This window comes from Monodelphis domestica, chromosome 3, assembly GCF_027887165.1.
Source record: "Monodelphis domestica isolate mMonDom1 chromosome 3, mMonDom1.pri, whole genome shotgun sequence".
NCBI lineage: Eukaryota > Metazoa > Chordata > Mammalia > Didelphimorphia > Didelphidae > Monodelphis > Monodelphis domestica.
The window spans coordinates 448,124,471-448,142,899 of record NC_077229.1 but is presented as its reverse complement, the minus strand read 5'-3'; the positions used below and the strand labels follow the sequence as shown (position 1 = coordinate 448,142,899).

The window sequence follows — 18,429 nt, the reverse complement described above, 5'->3', positions numbered from 1 at the left end:
AAAACAAACAAACAAAACAATAACAACTGTATGCACACATACTTTTAAATTTAATCTGCACTATTAATATTTTAATGTTTAGACAATCAACAAAAGTCCTGATTTGTAGTGATTTGCCAGTTTCTGTGGTACAAATGCTCACACATCCCGCAAGCATCTGAGGGGTGTTCCAGATGCTAGGTCTGCTACTTAATACAGGTGATCTCCAGCAGGTAGTACTCCACTTTTATGTGTTTCAATTAATCTGTAAAATGAGGCAACTGGACAATATAACTAGTAAGGTCCCTTCCATCTTTCAACCTATGAGCCAATGAGTGTATGAGATAATGTTCAGAATGTGGGAGATAATTCTCTGTTCTGTTCTAGTCTTATGAGATGTGGAATTTTGCTTTTTACTCAGGTTGCATGTTTTAGGAAAAAAAAAACATCAACCACATAGAAGGATCAGAAGGCAAAGTGCCTTGAGATCAATAGGCATTTAAGTGCTGACAATGTGCCAGGCACTGGGTTAAGAACAGGAGATACACATCAAAAAAGAAAAAGAATCAATACCTATTCTCCAGGGGTTTTTGTTATATCAGAGGCAATATGTACAAATATAAGGATATAAAGAACATGCAAATGCAGAGTACAAACAAAGCAATTAGAGAGGGAGGGTTCTAGCAATTAGAGGGATCCAGAGTATCTGTAGTGGGTGGTATTTGGGAAGCATCTTGAAAGAAGAGAGGGAGACTGTAAGGGACAAATGAGGAAGGAATATGTCCTAGGCATGAGGGATGACCAGTAAAAAAGTCTGGACATAGGGGCAGTGAGATGGCTCAGTGGACAGAGAGCCAAGTCCCAGGAGACAGGAGATCCTAGCTTCAAATCTCACTTTCTAGCTGTGTGACCCTGGGCAAATCACTCAACCCCAGTTACCTATACCTTACCACTCTTTGTCTTGAAACATACTTTTTTTATCAATTCTAAGACAGAAGATGAGGATTAAAAAAAGGTTCTGAAATGGTTGATGGAAACATATATGAGGAAGAAATGATAGTTTGGTTGGATCATAGAGAATGGAAAAGGAATGAATATATAATGAGCCTGGAAAGATAAATGATGGGGGGCATTAAAAGCAAAACAGAGGAATTTATATTTTATTCATGGTTTTAATTTATATTTTATATTTATTTATATTTTATTCCAGAGCAAGCTTATTAACCTTTTTTTTTAATTATCTACCTCTTTGGGTGTCTAACGAAACCTATGGAGCCTTTCTCAGAACAAAGATTTTAAATGCATGAGATAAAATACATAGAATTACGCAGCAAATATATTAAAATGTACACACATATACATAAACACATAAATTCACAGAACCCAGGTTAAGAACCTCTATTCTGGGAGCAATAGAGAATCAAAGGAATTTACTGAGCAGAGAAATGACATGGTATTGTTTGTGCTTAGCATAAAGTCATTTTGATAACTATGTGGATGGTGGATTAGAGGGGAAGAGACCAAAGGCAGGGGAATTAAGAGGAAATTGTAATAGTTTGGATGAGAGGAGTTCAGGGATAAGGTAATGACTGTGAGCTGTGGAAAGGAAAACTGAATCAACCTTTGGACCTTTCTGCCACTGAGGTGGAACAAATAGCAGTTGAAATGTTAGAGTGAAGATATTGACAATGATGACAGTTGGTGGGGGGAGGAGCAACTGGAGGAGTGACAGTGACTCTTGAGGAGTCTCTTTTCTGGCCCTTGGACTGGGAGGAACTCTCTCTCCCTGTCTCTGGATAGAAGTATCTCTATTCCTGGATATTTCCCAAGTGTGTGCTCTATCTGGATTCCTGTGATCATGTCTTTGAACAAAAGGATTTAAGGGGAGCAGTTTGAACTGTAGCACTGATCTTTAGGGTGTCAGTCCAAAAAGACAGGCCCAACCAGCTCTGAAGGTCATAATCTTTCTTCCTCTTGATGTCTATTGCCAAGACTTTGAATTTAAGAAAGCTAGCATAGATTAGCATAGACAGGAATAAAAGAAACCCTCCACCAGCCTGTGAGGCCTGGCCTCAGCTCAAAAGCTGAGAGAAACTTAAACCCAATCTGGGAAAAAGTATAGGGAACCCCTCTTCCCTCTACCCTGATTCCTTTCCAATCCAAACTTGTTATTAAAATTCGTCTTGAGTTAAACAATCCACAGTCAGATAAAAGGACTATCTTTTCAGTGGGACATAGAGGAAGCAGAACCTAAAGAAAGCCATTCAACCACAAACAGTCCTTATCAGACCCCTGCTTGGTGACCTTGGTCCAGGGGAAGACTTGTCCCTCAGGAGGGTTTGTGCTTACCTGCCCTGGGGTATCTTCAACATCAATCAATAGAGATAGCATTTCTCAGGAACCCCATTTTTCACAGATAGCCTTTCAGCAGGGGGTACCTCTCTCCTTTTACCTCACCAGCATCCATATTGCCTCTATCCCTTCAACTAATTCATTCCTTGTTATAAAACCTTCCTTATCCCTTGTACCTCTTCAATTCCCTACAATTCCTTCAATTATTAGAGAGCAGAGAAAAGAGGTTGAGTACAAGAGATGGTTCAGAGTAGAAATTAGGCAACTGAATGGATATGTGGAATGAGAGAGTGAATTAAGGTAATGAGTGTGTGAAACTGGAACATTGGTGATATCCTTGGCAGAAGGAGAAAAATGTGGAAGAAGTATTAGTTTGGGGTGAAAGATAATGAGTTTAATTTTGGATATGTATTTGAGATATCTCTGGGATTTTCAGTTTGAAATGTGTCTAATACGCAAGTTGGTGATGTTGGAATATATATATGCACACACACACACACACACATATATATATATATGTGTGTGTGTGTGTGTGTGTGTGTGTGTGTGTGTGTTTCTGGGAGTCATCTAGTCATCTGCATAGAGATAATAAACCTGTAGAACTTAATGAGGTCACTAAGAAAAAGAGGGTATAGAGTGAAGAGGTCCCAGGGCAGAACTTGGGGATAATGTATGGACAGGAGAGATGATATGACTGAAAACTCAATCTGGGATGGAATGATTAGGAGGGGAAATGATCAGATAGGAAGAAAACTGGAAGCAGGCAAAGTCACAAAGGAGAGAGTATCCATGGGAAGATTGAAGTAATTGAGACTGTTTATTCAGGAGACATGAAAACAATGGAGATAAAATAACTATTTTCAATATTTGAAGATCATCATGTGGAAGAAAGGTTACATTTATTTTGATTAGTTGAAAGAAATTAGAACAATGGGCCAAAGTTGTGTAGAAGTAGATGTTTTGACTTATTGTCCAATAATGGAATTAATTGCTTTGAAAGACTCCACTTAAGTAGGGATTTTCCAGCCAAGGTCTGATGACCACTTGGTAGGGATCCTTTAGAGGACATTCCTATACATATATGACTTGACCCAAATAGCCTTTGAGAACTCCTCCAAAGATCACAGAATGGTAGGATTATAGGTGCCTAGTCCAACCCTCTCATTTTCCAGTTAAAGTAAATGAAGTCCAGAGAGAAACTGATTTGTCCAACATTATACAGAGTTGAACTTTGACCCCAGAATCTTTAATTCCAAATTCTTAATCCATCACTGCTTTGCCTGTACCATACTATTTCCAATATCTAGGATTCTCAGAGGTCTTACTTAGAAATCGCAGGACTGCTAAAGCTTGCTCAGGCTGCTAGACCTTTTTGTTTCTTTGAAAAGTGAGAATGTTGGACTAGTTGTCCTTTGTATCCCCTTCCCAAAATCCTAGGATATTCAAGGTTCCTTCTGGCTTTAAGTCCTTTGATCAAACAGGATCCTAAGAAACCTTAGTCTTGAATTTTTTGACCTTCTTCTTCACCTTGAATGGAGTTAATTTGGCCAAGGTAATCCCATTTGAATATAGAGCTGTTTTGGTAATGGCATCTGATACCAATCACTAAATTAATTTTTCCCCTCCTGGAGCCTCTACCCACTGTGACCACTGCTTTGCCTTCCCTGGGGGAAAGATGATGTGTTTATCCTAATGGCTATAGCTTAGTCACAAGGTGGCTGCCAATGGCTTGTGTCCATTTGCCCTTTATGACATTAACTTTCCCATTCTGATGTGCAGCTACTAGAATGCAATCAACAAGATTTCCTCTCCCTTTCTGACCCAGGCTGCTGCTGAGCCACTGGACTTGGCAAAGCCAAGATCTATTAAGGTAGAAGTGACAATTTTTTCCTTTGAGAGGAAGTTGAGGTCTCAAGAAACCTCATTTTCTGACAATAAATCCACCACAGGATTACTCTTTTTAGTCTTCCAGAGCTGCGTTTTCTCTCACTTTTTATTCATATCTTTCTTTGGTATTCATTCCAATCATTTATTAAGGAATAACTACTCAATGCTTGGTGCTAGGGATACAAAGACAAAATGAAAAATTATTCCTTCCTTGGGCTTACATTCTACATAATGCTGTGTGTGCATAGATAAATATGGAGATGATAATTTGAAGAGGGAGAAAGCAGTGCTGACTCTAGGGAAATGGGTAAAGGCTCCCCTTAGGATGTAGCACTTAAGTTGATCTTTGAAAGAAGTTAGGGATTTTTAAGAGGCTAAGGTGAGGAGAGGAATCCATTCCAGGCATGGGGATCCACTTGGGTAAAGGTGTGAAGGTCGGAGATCAAACTTTGAGCTTAAGAAACAGACAGGCATATTGGGCAAGAATTTAGATGATTACATCAAGATGTGGAATATGAAATAAGCCTGGAAGGATAGTCTGGAGTCTGGAGCCAGATAGTTAAGGTTGTTTCACGTCAAGATGAGGAGTCTTCCTTTGATCCTAGAGGTAATAGATAGCCAAAAGGTTTCTTAAGCAAAGAAATGACATGGTCAGACTTGTGTCTTGGTAAGATTATTTTTGGCACCTGTGTAGAGGATAGATTAGGAAGGAGATAGACTGGGCCACACAGTAAGTGTCTGAGTTGAGATTTGAACTCAGATCTTCCTGATTCCAGGTCTGACACTCTATCCCCTGAACCACCTAGCTGCTTCAACTTGGGTATGTGTCTGTATATTTTTATATACATATGTGCACACATATTTACATATAAACACATATGTGGGTATATATATATGTATATATATATATATACATATATATATATATATATATATTAGAGCCAGATTCTAAAGAATTTGGCCAGAGGTGTTCTGAAGCCATTTGGAACTGTTGATTGCTAAATTTTCAGTATAAGCAATTACACCTTGGAAATCAGCCTAACATTAGGAATCATGACTTGATTTATTGCTTTGTTGATTTTCTAGTCAGAGGTTAGCAAATTAAATCCAGCCAGAGGTCTATTCTTGTACAATCCTGGTTTTTGCATTTTAAAATCAAATTTTATTGTATTTAAAAATGTAAAAACCATTCTTAGCTCCAGGGGGTATTTTAAGAAAATAGGCAGTCAACCTGATATGGTTTTAAGTCCATAGTTTATCAGCCTCTGGAACAACTCCTACAACTCTTATCACTTCTGAAAGTGATGGAGAAAATCAGAATAATAGAGAGTAAATTTATGTATTTATCTGATTTTTTAAACACATTTTATTTGTTTGTTACATTAAAATTTCCAGGTATCTCTCTCCTATCTTCCTTTCCCCAAACTAGAGAAGGCAACATTGATAAAAAGATATATGTACATATAAATCTATGACTTGTTTTTATTTGCCAGTTCTTTCCCTGGAGGTGGACACACACAAGCCATTCTTCAAACAATATTTCTGTTGCTTTATACAATGTTCTCTGTTTTTCTGCTTATTTTCTTCATAATTTCATGTAGTTCTTTACATGTATTTAAAAATGAATATGCTCATCATTTCTTCCATCACAACAGTATTCTATCACAATCATATGCCACAATTTGTTTAGTCAGATTCAGTTTAAAAGTGTGTTGTATATCGTTTATTTCTCTAGACAGGCAGTTGTTAAACATTTACTAGCACATCCCTGGATTTAGCAACTGGATATGCCAGGTATGAGAGAAAGAAAAGTTGAGAATATCTTCAAGGTTGCAAAGGTATTTGGCTGGAAGGATGGTGTTGTACTCAACAAAAATTGGGATCATAAAATTATAGATCTAATATTACAAATTACCTTAGAAAAGTATTTAGTCTTATCTTCATTTTACTGATGAAAAAACTGAGACCCATGAGAGTTAAATGGCTTAACCAAAGTTTGACAGTCAGTAAGTGTCAAAGTTGTATTTGCTCCTAGGTCTTCTGCATGCAGAGCCTCCTCTGTAGCATAAAAATTATGGGCTTGGGGTTGGGGTGGAGGAAGAAGTCCCATTTTGGTAGAATTGAATTTGAGATGTCTCTAGGACATTAATTTGAAAATTATTGATGCAGTACTGTTAAAGCAAGGAGAAATCAAGGTTGGGTATAGAGATGTAGGACTCGTCTATATATGAAGTTGATTATAGAATTCAGAGGAACAATACAGTGGGGGGGGGGAGAACTAAACTTGGAGTCAAAAGACCTTAATTCAAATCTTAGTCCTATCGTTTACTATCTTTGTGACCTTAGACAAATTATCTAACTTTTCTAGTCCTTGGTTCTCCGTTAGCTGTAAAATTTGGACTTGATAGTGTCTATATTGGCTTTCAATTGTGATCCATCAAAGGAAATGAAAGTTCAGATAAGTAGGAGGTGAACTAGGAGAGAGAAATCTCAAAGAAGTAGGAAGGATTATCTAGGGAAAAGCCATAGTTAACAGTGTCAAATTCTTCAGAGATATCAATAAGGACAAGGACTAAAAAAAGCTTTTGGATTTAGCAATTTAGACCTTTGGTAACTTTGGAAGGAGTAGTTTTGGTTAGATGGTGAGGTCAGAAAGCAGATTGCAAGGGATTGAGAAATAAGTGAGTAGAAAGGAAGATAAAGAGGTTATAGTCAGATAGTTTTTCTAATTCTTATGCTGAAAAGAACAATACTTTGAAAAGATGCTGGGACTGAGTGAAGATTAAAAAAATTTTTTTAGGGGAATGGAGCTTTGAGCATACTTGTAGGGTTGGGGAGAAGCCTGTAAAGAAGGATAGAGGGGATGATATTTCTTCTGGTGGAGATAGCAGAGAATGGGATGGAAGGCACAAGTTGAAGACTTGGCTTTGACAACTGGAAAAAAAGGAGAGTGTGGGGCTTGATATTAAGGGGTTTATGGTATAGATTTTGGGGAAAAGGGGAGCTTTTGAGAGAACCTTATCTCAGTTTCAGATGTAGATCATTTGCTCTTGCCTCTTTAGAGACATTTCTTATTTGAAAAAAGTATTTAATTTAGAATATTTTTTGATGCTTACATGATTCATGTTCTTTCCCTCCCCTTCCCATATATCCCTCCCAAGGCCAATGAGCAACTCCCCTGGGTTTTACATGTGCCATTGATCAAGACTTATTTCCATATTATTAATATTTGCATTAGGGTGATCGCTTAGAGTCTACATCCCCATCTACCCATGTGATCAAACAGTTGCTTTTCTTCTGTGTTTCTACTCCCACAGTTCTTGCTCTAGATGTGGATAGTGGCTTTTCTCATCAGATCCCTTAGAATTGTCCTTGATCATTGCATTACTGCTAGAAGAGAAGTCCATTACATTTGATTGTACCACAGTGTATCAGTCTCTGTGTATAATGTTCTCCGGGTTCTGCTCCTTTCTCTCTGCATCAGTTCCACTCCAGAGACTTCTTAGGGAACCATGGCCTCTAACTTGACCCAAGGCCTCCTCCCATGCTTTAGAGGCTCCTCTGAACCTGACCATCTTTAACTCTCAGCTCCTGACTCCTGTCAGAACTTTCTCAGGCTATACCTTCACCTACTCCTGCCTACTATAACACAAGCTGTCTTGGGCCTTGAAAGATACATCACTACTGCTTGCTTGGGCCTTAATGAAAGGTACAATCTAATCTACCTCTCTTAATGGACCTCTCTTTAGCCACTGCAACTAGGTTTAGACTCATTCCTAATTTTTGACATTCACCCATTGCAGTAATTATGATCTATGTGCTTTGTAGAAACATCATTCCTCATCCTCTGTTGCTTACTTCTTTACTCTCATTCCCACCAAGACCCCCTCCTTCCTATGTCCCCCTCTAAATCCACTGATCTTTTCTATTGTACTCTCTAGAAAACCTTTTTCCTTAATCTTCATCCAGATCTTATTCACTAATGGTGAGTCCTCCCCTCTCCCCGACAGTTCTTTGTTCTTGACTTTTTTCTTCTCCTTCTATGCTATATCCCTCAATGATCTTATTAGCTCATATGGGTTCAATGATCATCTCTATGTAGATAACTCCTAGGTCTATATATCCAGTTTTAGTTACTCTCCTAACCTCCAATCTCAAACCACCAACTAACTCAGACATTTTAATTGAACATCCCACTGGCACCTTAAATTCCACATACCCAAAATGTAGCTAATTATCCACCCTCCCTCAACACCTCCTGAACTTCTCTCGTACTATTACTGGCCCTACTATCCTAGAACCCAGTCTTGGCATCATCCTTACCTCCTCCTTTATACTCATTCATCTCAAATATCCATCTGTTCCCAAATCTTGTTTCTACCTTCACATAATCTCTTGCATATATCCCTTTCTTTTCACTCACATAGCTACTACCCTAGTGTTAGCTTTCATCTTTTTACAAATGGATTATCAAACTAGCCTTCTGTTTCATTTCCATACCTTTTCTCTACCAGTCTATCCTCCACTAAACCATCAAAGTGATTTTCTTAAAGAAAAAGCTTTGAAATACAATTATATTTGCTCAATAAATTTCAATGGCCCTCTATTACCTCTAAGATAAAATACAATATTCTCTTTGGAGAGTTTAAGGCTATTTACAAATTTTCCCCTTCCTATCCTTTCGGTCTTTTTACCTTTTACTTCTCTTGTACTCTCTAATCCAGCTATAATAGCTTTCTTGAGGATCCTGAAATATTTTGTTCCATTTCTAGACTTTATTCCTTTTCACTGGCTGTCCCTACCAGAAGCAGTCAGGGAAGAATAAAGAATTCCAAGCAAGAGAAGAGCCAAGCTGAAGTTAGATAACAGAAACCTGGAGTAGATTAAATCAGAAATTAGTTAACTTCCTTCAGAAGTGTTCAATTGGGACCAGAAGGTTTGAATGATGAGTAACCTAGTACTAACATTTGGAAAGGGATGATCTAAAGGATTCAAGAACAGATGATAGTGTCTATTTGGATTGAATGTGTAAGCTAAGATTTTGAAAAGAGGAAAGTGAAGCCATGGTAGGTCTTATAGCCTGGGAGGAGAAGAAGGGATAGAGAAACTGGAAGTGGACATGTAAATGAGGAATAGATACAGATGTGAAGTATAAAGCAAGGAAGAAGGATCTTTCCTTTCCCTACAAATCTTTTTTTTTTTTAATTTTATAGTATTTTATTTGATCATTTCCATGCATTTTTCATTAAAGACAAAGATCATTTTCTTTTCCTCCCTCCCACCCCCCGTGGCCGACGTGTGATTCCACTGGTATCATATGTGTTCTTGACTTGAACCCATTGCCATGTTGTTAGTATTTGCATCAGAGTGTTCGCTCCGAGTCTTTCCTCTGTCATGTCCCCTCAGCCATTGTAGTCAGGCAGTTGCTTTTCCTCGATGTTTCTATTCCCTCAGTTTGTCCTCTGCTTTTGGATAGTGTTTTTTTCTCCTTGATCCCTGCAGATTGTGCAGGGACATTACACCACCACTAATGGAGAAGTCCATTATATTCGATTATACCACAGTGTGTTTGTCTCTGTGTACAATGTTCTCCTGGTTCTGCTCCTCTCGCTGTGCATCACTTCCTGGAGGTTGTTCCAGTTCACATGGAATTCCTCCACTTTGTTATTCCTTTGAGCACAATAGTATTCCATCACCAACATATACCACAGTTTGTTCAGCCATTCCCCAATTGATGGGCATCCCCTCATTTTCCAATTTTTGGCCACCACAAAGAGCGCAGCTATGAATATTTTTGTACAAGTCTTTTTGTCCATTATCTCTTTGGGGTACAAACCCAGCAGTGCTATGGCTGGATCAAAGGGTAGACATTCTTTTATCGCCCTTTGTGCATAGTTCCAAATTGCCCTCCAGAATGGCTGGATCAGTTCACAACTCCACCAGCAATGAATTAATGTCCCTACTTTGCCACATCCCCTCCAGCATTCATTACTTTCCATAACTGTCATGTTAGCCAATCTGCTAGGTGTGAGGTGATACCTCAGAGTTGTTTTGATTTGCATCTCTCTGATTATAAGAGATGTGGAGCACTTCTTCATGTGCTTATTAATAGTTTTGATTTCTTTATCTGAAAACTGTCTATCCATGTCCCTTGCTCATTTATCAATTGGGGAATGGCTTGATTTTTTGTACAATTGATTTAGCTCTTTATAAATTTGAGTAATTAAACCTTTGTCAGAGGTTTTTATGAAGATTTTTTCCCAACTTGTTGTTTTCCTTCTGATTTTAGTTACATTGCTTTTGTTTGTACAAAAGCCTTTTAATTTGATGTAGTCGAAATTATTTATTTTACATTTTGTGATTCTCTCTATGTCTTGCTTGGTTTTAAAGTCTTTCCCTTCCCAAAGGTCTGACATGTATACTATTCTGTGTTTACCCAATTTACTTATGGTTTCCTTCTTTATGTTTAAGTCTTTTACCCATTTTGAATTTATCTTGGTGTAGGGTGTGAGGTGTTGATCAATTCCTAATCTCTCCCACACTGTCTTCCAATTTTCCCAGCAGTTCTTATCAAATAGTGAATTTTTGTCCCAAGACCTGGGATCTTTGGGTTTATCGTATACTATCTGGCTGAGGTCGCTTTCCCCCCAGTCTATTCCACTGATCCTCCTTTCTGTCTCTTAGCCAGTACCAAATTGTTTTGATGACTGCTGCTTTGTAATATAGTTTGAGGTCTGGGACTGCTAGGCCCCCCTCATTAGTGTTTTTTTTTCATTATTTCCCTGGATATCCTTGATCTTTTGTTATTCCAAATGAACTTTGCTATGCTTTTTTCCAAATCAGTAAAGAAATTTTTTGGGAGTTCCATGGGTATGGCACTAAATAGATAAATAAGTTTGGGCAGCCTACAAATCTTCTTAAAAAACATTTAAATGAACTTTTATTATTCAAGTCAGTTCTTTAGAAAGGTAAGTAATTGTCATTCTTTAAAATACCCTTTTCTAGGGGGCATCTGGGTGGCTCAGTGGATTGAGAGCCAGGCCTAGAAACGGGAGATCCTGGGTTAAAATCTGGTCTCAGACACTTCCCAGCTGTGTGACCCTGGGCAAGTCACTTAACCCCCATTGCCTAGCCCTTACCACTCTTCTGCCTTGGAATCAATACACAGTATTGACTCCAAGATGGAAGGTAAGGGTTTAAAAAAATAAAATAAAATATCCTTTTCTTCATTGATATGATACTTCAATAAAGATGGAGTTCTTGCCTCTGGAAATATAAATTTGTGACTCCTCTTTGAGGAAAGTCAGGGTTTCATATACCTTGAGGCTGATGCCTTAGGATTAGAACTGTGCCTTCAGCTTCAGTTTATACATTCAAGTTTCCTCTCCAACAGGCCCAAGACTAGGACTGGAAAAGGTAGGAAGTATCTAAGGCACAAAAAAGGATCCTATATGAAGAAGTAGAAGGAACTTTAGATGCCATCTGGTCCAGCCTTGACAAAATTACTTCATCTCTATGGGTTTCACTTTCTGCACCTGTAAAATGAAAGGTTTGGATGAGATGGTCTTTAGGGTCCCTTCCAGGTCTGAACCCAACCTACAAATTTCTGATCTTATGAAAAAGTCTATTTTGTGGGTAGCATTTTGAGAAAACATTAACTCCTGAGATTTATGGTGAATATGACTTGTGTGTGACTTAGCTTTGGAAAGTTACTTCATCAGAGATGACTTAGGTCTACTCTTGGAATGAGGATGGGGTGGGGGAAGGGGAGGGAATGATTCATTAAGCCACAGCCTCATTAACTTTCAATAGACTGTGACAACAGTTCTGGAGTTCTGAGGCTCCTTCAAGTCAGTCTCTGACCACCAAAAAGCCACAGCATCCCAATTTTCTCAGCTAGAGAAGGTAGGATCACAGTCATACCAGCTACATCTTGCTGCAATAGTAATAAGAATGGCCAAATCCCAAGGCTAAAGGATCCTTTAGTAACCTGAGAGAGCAGTAAGGGTTCCTGCCCTGAACACAGTCCACAATCAGAAAATATCTTGGCTGTTCTTTTTATCACAATTCAGGAATGGGGGAGGTGGTCAGAGCTAAATGAAGGAAAAGAAATACCTCAATGAGCATTATAAATAAGTCCATTCAAAAGTTGCATAACTGTGTTGGGGGAACTATGACTTTATCCAATCATTCTGAAAAACAATTTGGAACTACATCATCACCAAATTGTATTTACTTTCCCCCTTCACAAGACCACAATTGGGCACATGACCTGATGAGGTCAAAGACAGAATTCCTACTCCATATATGCAAAATATTTATAGATGTACTTTTTGTGGAAGCAAACAACATTAAAGCAAAGTGGGTGGCCATTGACTGGTTGAAATGGAATGGTTGAAAAAGCTGTGGTGTCTAAACACAGTGGAATATTATAGTGCTGTAGGAAATGATGAATAAGAAGCATGGAGAGAAAACTGGGAATGTTGGTAAGAACTGGTAGAGAACGAATTAAGGAAAACCTGGAGAGGAATTTATATAATGAGAACAAGAATGTGAAAAAAATCTAAATATATCAGGACTTTAAGCAGTCTGTAGTTTATAGGACCTGATGGCAAAGCACACCCCATATCTCTTGACAAGGAGGTAGTATCTATATGAAGCATAATTTGGTACACATCTCACATCTATCATATTGATAATGTTTTTGCTTAAATGAATTTCTTTGTAATGAAAGAGGGTTTTATGTGAATGGGAGGGAGAAGTTACTAGTGACAGCAATGCTAAAAAAATCTATCAAATATTTATCTAAAAAAAAGAAAACTTTCATAAACTAACTTCATTAATCCCAATGATTATGGAAAAATAAATAACAAAGATTCATATCAATTTGGTCAATTTCAAACATTATTCATTGAATACAAAAATCATTTTCTTTTCCTCCCTCCCTTCCCGCCACCCTTCCCATAGCCAATGATAGCCGACTCGAAATTCCACTGGGTATCACATGTGTCCTTGTTTCGATCTATGAGAAAAAAAACACAACACTATCCACAAGCAGAGGACAAACTGGGAACAAAAACATCAAAGAAAGGCAACTGCTTCAAATACAGGGACTGAGGGGACGTGATTGGGGATGGAGACTCTAAATGAACATCCTAGTGCAAATACCAACAACATGGAAATGGGTTCGGAACAAAGATTCATATTCAGAAAATGAATATTTGTTATTTAAAAATAATATCTTGGTCAAATATATCTTCCAAAAGGGAAGCTATATCACAATAAGGGGTTTGGAGCAAGTTCATATTTTTGTGGTGATATATTTATTTATCCTTGGTCTGCCTTAAGGTTTAGTTTTTCTAAGTTCTAAGAGTCCTTATCCTAGACCCCACTGGCACTGCTGAGTTGGTCCTTATAGAGAAAAGCTATCATTTCTCTTCAAGGTTCTTGGGAAGTTTTGAATGCTATCAGCTTGAGTATCCATTCTGGTATATTCTCCCTAACGATAGTAGTTAGACCCCTGGCATAATTTAATCATTTCTCTGTACTACTTGGGGACGTCTCTGACCTTTCCACTATGTCCCAGAAAGCTTATTATTTGGGAAAGTCTCATTATTCACTCATACCAAGTATCTCCCCATCATGCTCCATTAACCTCAACCCCTCTGACTTCTCAGTTTCTTTTTGTGTAGTTGTCCCATATTAGAGCGCAAACCCCTAGAGGTCAGAGACTTTTTTGTTGTTATTGTATGCCCAACTACAATCCCTGGCACATAGGAATCACTTAATATATGTTTACTGATTGATTAATTAGTCAATCAGTTATTATATGAGGATATTAATTGAGAAGATATAGTAAGAACAGAAGTACTAACATTTCTCTCTAGCACTTGGGGGTGGCAGATTCTCCAATATACTGCCAGAGTTCCTAGAGAGACTGTGTTTATTCTTAAAGTGATTATAACATAGCTTTGTCCCACTAAGTTTACTTCTAAATGTGACATGACAGATGGACAGAGTTGACCACTTTCCTTTAGGACTTAGCATCTATTCTGTTATTAGTAGTAGTCTCTTGGTAACCAAAGATGATGATTGTCTGTGCGTTTTCATCTATGATAGATGAGTGTGCACAAAGACACTTATGCGTAAAGGAGATTTAAGTGGAAAAGTTGATGCACAGAGACAGTCCCACTCTCGGCTTTGGAAGCCTGGGTCCAATGGCACGAAAAGTCGTTACACCTGGAGACTTCCTCAGCTGCATTGGATGGCCATGTTGTCTTTTGTACTCCAACACGCCCTAGGCACTCCACAGTGCTTTGCTACATAGTCCTCTCAGCCGTTGAACCTTCTTATTGGTTTCTTCCGTCTGTTCCACCGAAGCAGTCTTCACATGTTGGGTGAGCAAAGCCCTGGTTCACCAGGGGTCGACGGCCCGATGGCTACCCTCACAAGGTTTAGCCAACCTGTCGAAGATGTTGCCCGGGGTGTGGCCGCTGCCACATGCTAGCAGCTACTGGGAGCCACAAGTGAGAGCTGGGTGTCAGGTGGGGGTCAGAGGCTGGAGAGCTGCCCTAGAAGGGCACAACAAGCCCTCCATACCAGAGATACTACTCCTCCCTGAGCACCCCATACACCCCATTCTGTTATTAGCACTCATTTAAATCAGGAAACAATAGACATAACAGACATAAAACAACAGCAAGACCATATGTTAATGGCTTCATATGTACCCACAGACTAAAGTTGTCCATTGTACTTAATCTAATTTCAAATGCCTTCAAATTTTGTTTTTGTTTATATTACTGCATTCATTGTGTATACTGTTCTTTTGGCTCTCCTCCTTGGTTCTTTGTCTTTAAAAGTTATGACATGTCTCTTGTTAAATCCAACAGTTTCATTTGACTTGACCTCTCTGAAGCTTTTGTCCCTGGCCTCTAGGAAAAGATAATACCTTCTTCTCATTCTACTTTTTTCACCTTTCTCTTTTCTTCTACCCACTTAACTCATCCTTCCCAATCTCCTTTGCTGAGTCATCATCTATGTTCCAATATATTCTTCATTCTTTACTTCTTTTCTCTGTTATTTTATTCCTTTGGTTCAGCTACTACCCACATGCCTCCCACATCTACAAATCCAGTCCTCTTTACTCTCCTGAGCTTCAATGGTGTATCATTAATGGCTGCTAGATCTCTTCACTGGAATATCCCAGAGGCATTAATAACTCAGGGCATAGATAGTGGAAGTCATGATCTTTCTTAAAAAATCTGCCCTCCTTCCTTATTTCTCTTTTTTGGTTGAATGTACTATCAGCAGAGAAGTATGGAAGAAGGACTGGTTTAGTAAGAAAGATAAGGAGGGACATAATCAAAGAAGATTTTTGCTGTGATTAATGAGTTAAAGTTACTTAGCATAAATGGAACTCCATTTACAATTCTTTTAAAAAAGGGCAGATATGACTGCAGTACCTTTGTTGTGATATTTGAACGACTGTGAAAGAGACAGTTGTCATAAGACAGGAGAGGGAAAAATGTCTCATTTTTCAAAAAAATAGGAAGAAAGTAAGGGGTTTAGCCTATCTCTAGTGAGACTAATTTAAAATACTTTCAAAATTCTGGAAAGTATTTTTTAAAGGGGTAGTTGAAGGACAATCTATCAAGTGATGTGTCCCGCGCATCTGTCTTTGACCCTAAGATATTCAATTTCAGAGATGTTAAATGTAGGGCTATGCTGGAGTCAATTGAACAAACTCTTGAGAGCTGCTAGCTAAGTTTTCAACATGAACATTTTATACTACAGAAATTGACAAATGCTACAAATCAAGGTTTGATTATTTAGTTGATTCTTTAGACTTACGAAAGTGATGGGAAAATGTTAATTACGTAAATTAAACTTAAAATGTGTCATGTGTACTTTTTCCCCTGGAGAGCTGGTTGTAAAACATTTGCCATCACACCCCTATAGAGAGAGATGATATGTGTAACAAATTTTCAGATGACAGAATTAAATGGAGTAGTTCATAAAAAGTTTTTAAAAGCTTGAATTCTGAACTGAAACTAAGAAAATGAAATTAAATTGTCATAAAGTCCTTTATTAGCCAACTTTCTAAGTATAAAGCATTAGCTCAATAATGATGCATATGAAAAAGATACAGGGTGTTTAAGTGCATTACAACCTCAATAATAGCTAATATTAGTGTGGTATGGTAGCCAAGAAACTAATGTAATCCTTGACTGAATGAATGAATGGAAAAGCATTTTTAAGTATTTACTATATTTTAAGCACTATGCTAGGTGCTAGGGACACAGATGGAAAAGTGGGGTTGCCCTTGTGCTTAAGGAACTCATGTTGTAAATCAGAAAGGGCACTATAATTAGAGAGGTATAGGGTTCAAAAATGGGAGGTGCTAGTTTGGACTTTGTCTTATCTGGACTGTGGAATTTGGTTTGGAACACTACAGTTTAGGAAGGACATTGAAAAACTGAAGCTTTTTATTAGAAGAGAGCAACCAGGATAGTGAAGGGTCTTGAAATCATGTGAATGAGAATAATTTAAAGCTTAAGCAGTCCTCATATAATTTTTAAAAATGGAAATGTTGAGTTTGGACAAGAGAAAGAAATCAAATTAAGACTTGATTTATTGTTTCACCAATTTTCTGGGCTTCAGAAAGTGGCAGATAAAATGTCAATTGTGTCTCTTTTTCTCAAGGAAGCTGTTTGTTATACACTTACCAGAACTGTAAGTCTTCAGAGGAAGACTGAATGACCAAATCTGGCAACATGCAAAAGGAGATTCTACAGGTTGGTCCAGAAGGCTCCTGAGGTCCATTAAAACTCTAAGATTCTTTGATTCAGTGGGATCTGAGTGAAGTTTTATTTTTTCTATCTGTTCCCTAAAGAGTAGCCTTCTTCCATGAATTATATTTGCTGACTCCAAATGAGTTAGTGTGGTACAAATTAAAGGTTCTAATTTTTGTGTAAATGCAGATGAAATTAAAAGTCTGCTTATGTTAACTACTAAATCCTAAGCAAACTACATCAGAGGCATCTTTAAAACACTAAAGCAAATTGAAGGTGGTGGTGGCATATTTGCCCTATCTAGACATATTTTAAAGGTGTCAGGAGTTGCTGCTTATCTTCACATGCCAAGATTAAGTGATTGTTAACTAGATTAAATAACAAGTTGAATAAAAATTTGCTATTAGGTGTCTGAAAAAAACAATGGAACAATAACAACATGTAAAATAATTAAACATAGCAATTTCTGAATTAAACAATGAAATCATACATCAATGGAAATCCAAGTAGATTCATATTTATTATCAAATTTGAAAAATGGGAATATTAGACAAATCTATGCAGTATGACAGTTCTGATTCTCTAAGATTAAAGCCTTGATCGCTCTCTGTCTCTTTCTAACTTTGTCTCTGTCTCTGTCTCTATCTCTACCTCCCCCCTCCCCACATAAAACACAGATCTATAAGTTATAAAGTGGGGTTATTAAGGATGGTTTCCTTAGATCCAGTTAGTGGAAGAATGTAGACAAGCCCTTTCTCAATTCAAGAGGACAGATGACAACACTAGATTAAATCTAATTAATTTGGCACAATCCCCAGGAACATTTTCAGAGGACCCTTGAAAATGGACTCTATTTGGTAAAACCCTTCCTTCCTTCCTTCCTTCCTTCCTTCCTTCCTTCCTTCCTTCCTTCCTTCCTTCCTTCCTTCCTTCCTTCCTTCCTTCCTTCCTTCCTTCCTTCCTTCCTTCCTTCCTTCCTTCCTTCCTTCCTTCCTTCCTTCCTTCCTTCCTTCCTTCCTTCCTTCCTTCCTTCCTTCCTCCCTTCCTCCTTTCATCCCTTCCTTCCTCCCTTCCTCCTTTCATCCCTTCCTTCCTCCTTCCTTTCATTCTTTCCTTTCTTTTCTGATTCTTCTATCACTAAAGTTATTCCATGTTTCCCTCTCCTCTCTTCCTCTTCCAGAAAGCCATCCAATATGACAGTTTTTTTAGGGAAAAAGAAAATCAGCCTAACAGATCAATATACTGAAAAAGTCTGAAAACAACTACAATATTTAACATTTGTGGATATCCCACCTCTTTGAAGGGCTAAGTTGGGGGAAATTTCTTCTTATATCTCTTTAGACAAATTCTGTTTGATTTTTATAATTCTATTACATTTACTCATATTTAGTTTTTGGTATATTGGCTCTTCTTTCCA

General features: G+C 38.0%; 1 long non-coding RNA gene across 2 annotated transcripts in view; it reads left to right on the top strand.

Annotated features, from left to right (window-relative positions):
* Positions 1-4,131: 4,131 nt before the first annotated feature.
* LOC130458503 (uncharacterized) overlaps positions 4,132-18,429 on the top strand; it is a 243,554-nt gene continuing 229,256 nt past the window's right edge. For both annotated transcript variants that reach the window (XR_008917867.1, XR_008917866.1), the window contains exon 1: positions 4,132-4,201. This is a non-coding gene — a long non-coding RNA (uncharacterized LOC130458503). The remainder of the gene's footprint in view (positions 4,202-18,429) is intronic.